Source organism: Bidens hawaiensis, unplaced genomic scaffold (genome assembly GCF_021521415.1).
Source record: "Bidens hawaiensis isolate Kalapana, Puna unplaced genomic scaffold, B.hawaiensis_p1.1 tig00026427_1, whole genome shotgun sequence".
NCBI lineage: Eukaryota > Viridiplantae > Streptophyta > Magnoliopsida > Asterales > Asteraceae > Bidens > Bidens hawaiensis.
Genome location: NW_027494253.1, coordinates 168,481 through 174,732, shown reverse-complemented (window position 1 = coordinate 174,732; position 6,252 = coordinate 168,481). Strand labels below are relative to the sequence as shown.

The 6,252-nt window shown below is 33.5% G+C and overlaps 1 long non-coding RNA gene across 1 annotated transcript; it reads left to right on the top strand.

Moving 5' to 3' along the window:
• The first annotated feature begins 637 nt into the window (after positions 1-637).
• On the top strand, positions 638-5,889 carry LOC143573453 (uncharacterized). The gene is made up of 3 exons (XR_013142435.1): positions 638-831; positions 969-1,024; positions 5,626-5,889. It is a non-coding gene; the product is annotated as an uncharacterized LOC143573453 (long non-coding RNA).
• The last annotated feature ends 363 nt before the right edge of the window (positions 5,890-6,252 follow it).

The window sequence follows — 6,252 nt, the reverse complement described above, 5'->3', positions numbered from 1 at the left end:
TGGAGTCACAAGTTCAAAACCTCACTAATAACACTTTAAAGGAGGTATAGGTGGTTTAATGAAGGAATACTGGGATCTTTGTTATCTCTTGTCGATCCTAAGGGCGTCCGGGTTTTACCACCAATGGACATTCAGGAGGATGAGTTTTTTCCGAAACTAAAGATAATTTAGAGGCGTTTAAGGGCTCCGTACGGCTAGGTTAGGCTAGTTGGCGGTGACCGTTTGTCATTGGGTCGTCCATACAAAGTACTTAAGTAATTCTCTATTTGTTGATCGTTTAAAAAAGGTTGATATTTTGTGATTATGTGGTTTATTGTCATTATCAAAAAGATATAGATTATAATTGTTCAATGTGATGAATCAAAAAATTTCATTGAAAAAATTAATATAGTTTTTGATTTAAGTTTCATATGTGATAAAAATAAAGAGTTGCAGATAAAGAAATAAGTTGAGTAAGGGGTTAAAATGAAAAAAGAAGTAACGGAAATAATCCGTAAATAATTGCTATCAATAATCTAAATTATCATTTAAAAAAAGATTATAATTGTTGAAGGTATGTGTGAAATTGAAGAGAAGTTGACCTTTTCATTGGAAGTGGGGTGGGGTGGGGTGGGGTGGGGTGGGGTAGTTGTACATCTTGTGACAACTGAGACTCATCATTCATTATATGTTTGTTTGTCCACACAACTCAGGTTCCCACACCCCTACTCTTCCTCTTTCTCCATCTCTACTCTCCAAAAAAAACCAATCCAAAGATGAAAGGTGGTTTGGTAATCTGTTGTGTTCTCCTACTGATTCTGAGTTTCATGTTCTGTGCAACTGATGCATCAAGTAAGCTATTACCCTCCCTCACCTTAATTCATCTTCTATATACCATGTAATCATCTGTTTAAGGACCATAACCTTAAACATTAAATAAGTTGTTACCAGATTAAATAAATCCTTATTATCATTGTATTTGGTGTCAGGAACTTCTGTATGGATCATGGAAAACGAAGTTGCACTCCCACAAATGCATTTTCAGGTTCTCTCTCTCTCTCTCTCTATATATATATACATATGTATTTAAAATATAGAACTCATTTCTCTGCTACTCGTTTATTTTTATCTATACTATATATAATGCATGAAACATGGGCAAATTAAGACACATACATTTTAAGTAATTCACAACTTTTAAAGCTTAAGGTACACCTTCTATAGCATGTAAGATAAGGACAAACTTGTCCATTAGAAAATATACATGAAAAAGTTACAACATTGCCCTCTCATCTTTACTCAACTTTTGTAAATTTAAAAAATTATTACAACTTTAAACCTTCATCTTTACCTATGTATTCTTTTTTATTTTAATTGTAACCAACTTCCCACCAACGATTTTTCACCAGCCGTAACTTTTTCATACGTTAATACATTTTTTTAAAAATTACACCATAAAAACGAGCATTTTATTGTCTTTAATTTGGGTATGGTATTGCTATAGTTTTTTTCCATTAAAAAAGTTAACATGTTACATATAGGCGTTCACAATTCAGTTTTAACGGTTTCTAAGTTAAATAGTGAGCTAAACCGTTGGTTTGATTTTTTTTCATTGAAAACGAAAACTAAAGCGATGAAAATTTAAACTGAATTGTTAATAATGGTTTGGTTTCACACATTGAGTTTCAATAATAAGTTTACAGTCTGGTCCGGTTTTATATGGCCTATTTTTGGTATAAACCGTAAACCGAACTACTTTCTATGGTTTGAACATTTAGAAACCAGCTAATCAAAAGTGGCGATTGGTTTAAACGCTTTCAAGATTTCAAACGAACTTTGAACATCCGTAATTGTTACATGATTATTAAGATTTTTGTTTCCCGCAGCATCGTGCGGGCATCCGTATAGTTATATTAAATAGTTTAATTTGTGCCATTCAAGAAAAATATATATACTTTAATTTGTGTTATCATTTATCTATAAATTATATATAGTTGTTTAAGAAAAAAGTATTGAGTAAAAAGCGAAAAAACGAACCTAAGACCATCTACGAAGTTGCACTTTAATGGTTTTCCCGAGTGACACGTAGATCACGTGCAATGGATGAAGCCTCTATAAGAACCGCTTTACACCATGTGACACTACATCACCAAATGAAGCCCCTACCATATTTACACTATTATTATTATTTATTAAAAACAATACAACTAAACCAACCCACCAATCACATATAAGATCAACCCCCCCCCCATCCAAAAAAAAAAACACACCCAAAGAGTCCCATGGGTAGTGTTTCCCGATGCTTTTAGGGCTTTTTGGGTATGAAAAACACCTACTATACCCGGTCTTATACGATACTGACATTGACAAGATGTTTTTATTTTTTAGTGAATTCATCCTAGATTTATGTTCATCCTTTTTTTTTCTCTCTAACTTATCCTTTTATCCTTTTCCTTATTTCCCTATCAAATTACTCCAACAGTCCAACTCTCTCTCCTTTCTCTCTTCATTGACGACTCTCATCTACTCCTCTTTCTCTTTGTTCCACATGGGATAAGAGCCTCCACAATATTCATATTGAAACTTTATATCATCTCTAACTATATAGTTTAAAGTTTAAGGTTTTTATAAATATTGACATTCCATCTAATTCACTAAAATATGGTATAAATATATGGATTGAACAATGATTTTGTTGGAAATCAGGCCCCTTGATCGAACACACAACACACAAGATTGAACAACTTGTTCAGACTATTTTTATTATTATAAAATTAAGCACACAAATTACAATACCCTTAACCATCTATTTATACTAAAACTTTAACTTGCTCACCAAGACTCCTAATTAGACTCCAACTAAGAAACCAAATACATTAACAAAAATAAACCTAATAGTATTCCTAATTAAATATAAAAACTCAATAAATAATTCACCAAGAATTATAACTCCTTTAATCTTTATCTTCTAAAATTCAAGATTAACGTCTTCATTCCCCCCCTTAATCTTGAATTGGACCCGTTTCTTCACACCCATACCATGATCGACAAACTCAATCCCTCTTTCCTGTCCTAGAACTACACCGTTCTTGACCACCGAACAAAGAAAAACAAGCTCCCCGCTTCTACCGTTTTCTTTTTCCCTTTGCTAGACATGACAAGATTCAAAGCCTCCCACTTTGACGAATCTTCTTCCGCATGCCTACCCGCAAATCTCTGCTAGTAGATTCAACCCTTATTTGATCGTAATTTTACCACCCTGTCACACTCTTCCTTGATATGCACACCCCTAATATCAACCACCAACAAAGACTATAACACCCCACTATTCCGCCTTTTCGGTCATCAAACGAATTCCTTAGCTCCTCGCTCTTTCGTTTCTTCTGCGACACGCCCGTTGGTTTTTCCGCCATAAAAATCGAACTCCTCGCTGCAATTTTTCTCCATGGTTAAAAAAAGTGTCCGACACAATAAAACCCAATCAAATAGCCAGGTTGAACATCCCATTTATGCATCAAGTCTTCAACACCACGTCACCAAGTTACCAAATTATTGTTATTGTTGCGACACCATCTTTTAACTTAATATCATGACTTATATTAATCCCAATATAAATAGAAGTTGTCACCTATAGTTGACATGGAGTTCCTCACAATTTAATTCCAACTTTCACAAGCTAATATCACGGTGTTTAGCTAATTGTTCACCGCCATGCAAAACAAATGAATAAACATAAAAAAAACAAAAACATGCCAAACATAAACGCTATAACTTATGGGCTCCTCTACCACAGTACCACACAATATATCCTAGACACCTTCTTTACAATCGGCAATCACCACCGATGTCGCAACCCCGCGAGGGACTGCTCCCCCTTATTGGAAAGCGACCCTCAAAACCGCCAATGCTAAGCTCTGATACCAATTGTTGGAAATCAGGCCCCTTGATCGAACACACAACACACAAGATTGAACAACTTGTTCAGACTCTTTTTATTATTATAAAATAAAGCACACAAATTACAATACCCCTAACCATCTATTTATACTAAAACTTTAACTTGCTCACCAAGACTTCTAATTAGACTCCAACTAGGAAACCAAATACATTAACAAAAATAAACCTAATAATATTCCTAATTAAATATAAAAACTCAATAAATAATTCACCAAGAATTAAAACTCCGTTAATCTTTATCTTCTAAAATTCAAGATTAACGTCTTCAGATTTCATATATATGCGGCTTACTATTCATATCATATATTTTTTGTGAGTGCAAAAAAATGAGAAAATATAATAAAAAAAATATATATGGAGTATTATTTAATAGAATGAAGATAAATGTGAGGAATCGAAAGTAGTAAGCTTTTAAAAATGAACAAATTTTGTGGATAAAATTGTTTTCAGTTAAGTTATACGGAACTATGGATACAAGTTAGTATTCCAATATGAGTGCCCAAGACGAAGCCACAATAGACAATAGAGATTGTATAAATTTCGGATTTTAAATGCAAATATTTACGTGATGAAATTTAAAATTTTGAGTAATTCACATTTGGTTCTTTATTAATTGGTTGTATCTGCACTTTGTTGAGTGATGAACTGGGAACTGATTCACATAGGGTACTTTTTCACACGACACGCATATAACACAAATATAATTAATTTTTGGGTATCTATATCTAATTATTTAATAAAAGAGTCATGTTTACGTTTATCTGTTTAATCAAATGGTCGTCCTTGCATACTTCGTTTGACTTGTTTAGCTAAACAGATTTATAAATCAACCCACCAACTTTTCTAGTTAAACAAGTCAGCCTCTGCTAACTGCTAAGCCATTGCTGCCACTTTTTAAACCCACCACTCACCAGGCACCAACCCCACTAACTCGTTTTACTACTTGATAACTATAAGCCAACCCATTTGACATGTTGATCGGGTTATGTCAAACATTACACGATTTTAAGTGTGTGCAAATTAGAATTAATGTTTTAACAAAAATAATTATACACCTATTGTGAGTTGAACGATTCAACCTGTAAACCCAATATATTCACATAATTATTGGATTTGCTTGTTCAAATGGTGAAGATGTTGGTAAGAAAATAACAAACTGTTGACCAATATAAATGGTTAGGGGTGAAATTACAAACAAGTGAGACTCATTTGACATCATGATGAAATCAGCAATGGTGTCGTCAAGCTCTGTTCTATACCCGACCTGAATCCGGTGCATTGGGTATGATTTTTAGAAACAATACCCGGAACCTGACCTGGGTATGACCAATACCCGATTTTCCAATACCCAATCATACATGGACCTGGGTATTAGAAGCAACCCGATTTATGCACCTCTAGGTGGAGCTCTAACTTTTCTACACCTAGTATCATTGGTCTACAAGCCCATTAGTAATTGTTATCAAATAGATTATTTTAAGTATAGTTATTTTTCAACTTGAATAAAAAAATGATTTATGAAAGAGCATAACTTAAATATTTTGTAAACCATTCACAACGTATCTTCTATATGCTAATATGCATAATGGATGATGTATATACATATATATAGCTAAGGTATTATAGATATTGTAATGTTAAGATACATCAATGACTAATGACCTTAAGTGTGTTTGTTGAGGGTTGTAGGATGAAATCGAGATTACGAGTGACAAGGACAGCATGAGGTATGGCGAGTCCTCAACAAGAAGATTGGATCTCGAAGACATGGATTATGGAGGTACCGGAGCAAACTAACGTCATGACCCCAAGAGTCCCGGAAGAGCATAACTCCATACAACCTTAACCAGTTGACTGTACATCATTCCTAGTATGTATATGTGGCTAGTCGGCTATAAACTTAATTCGTGTAGTTATTTGTTTATGAAAACCATAACTTATATGATTGTTGACATAGTACAATAGTAATGTGGTTATAACCATAATTATGCATGCAAACTTTATAAAGCAACTTCAAGGATTCTTAAATCCTTGTTTGCAAGGACCTGTTGGTGAAACTACTTCAAAATGTGATTTTTTTTTAGTTTTATATATTCATATTAATTATACATGAGACATATAGTTACGAGTATTTCTTTATAATTTAGTTTTTCTTTGATGGTAGCTTTAAAGGAAGCTACTTACCTGTGTCCAAAATAAAAGTTTGTTAGGGATTCGGGTATTGCAAAATACACACAAACACAAATAATATGCAAGAGGAATAATAAACAAAGATGAACACGCAAAATTTATGTGGTTCAGTCGACTGACCCACAT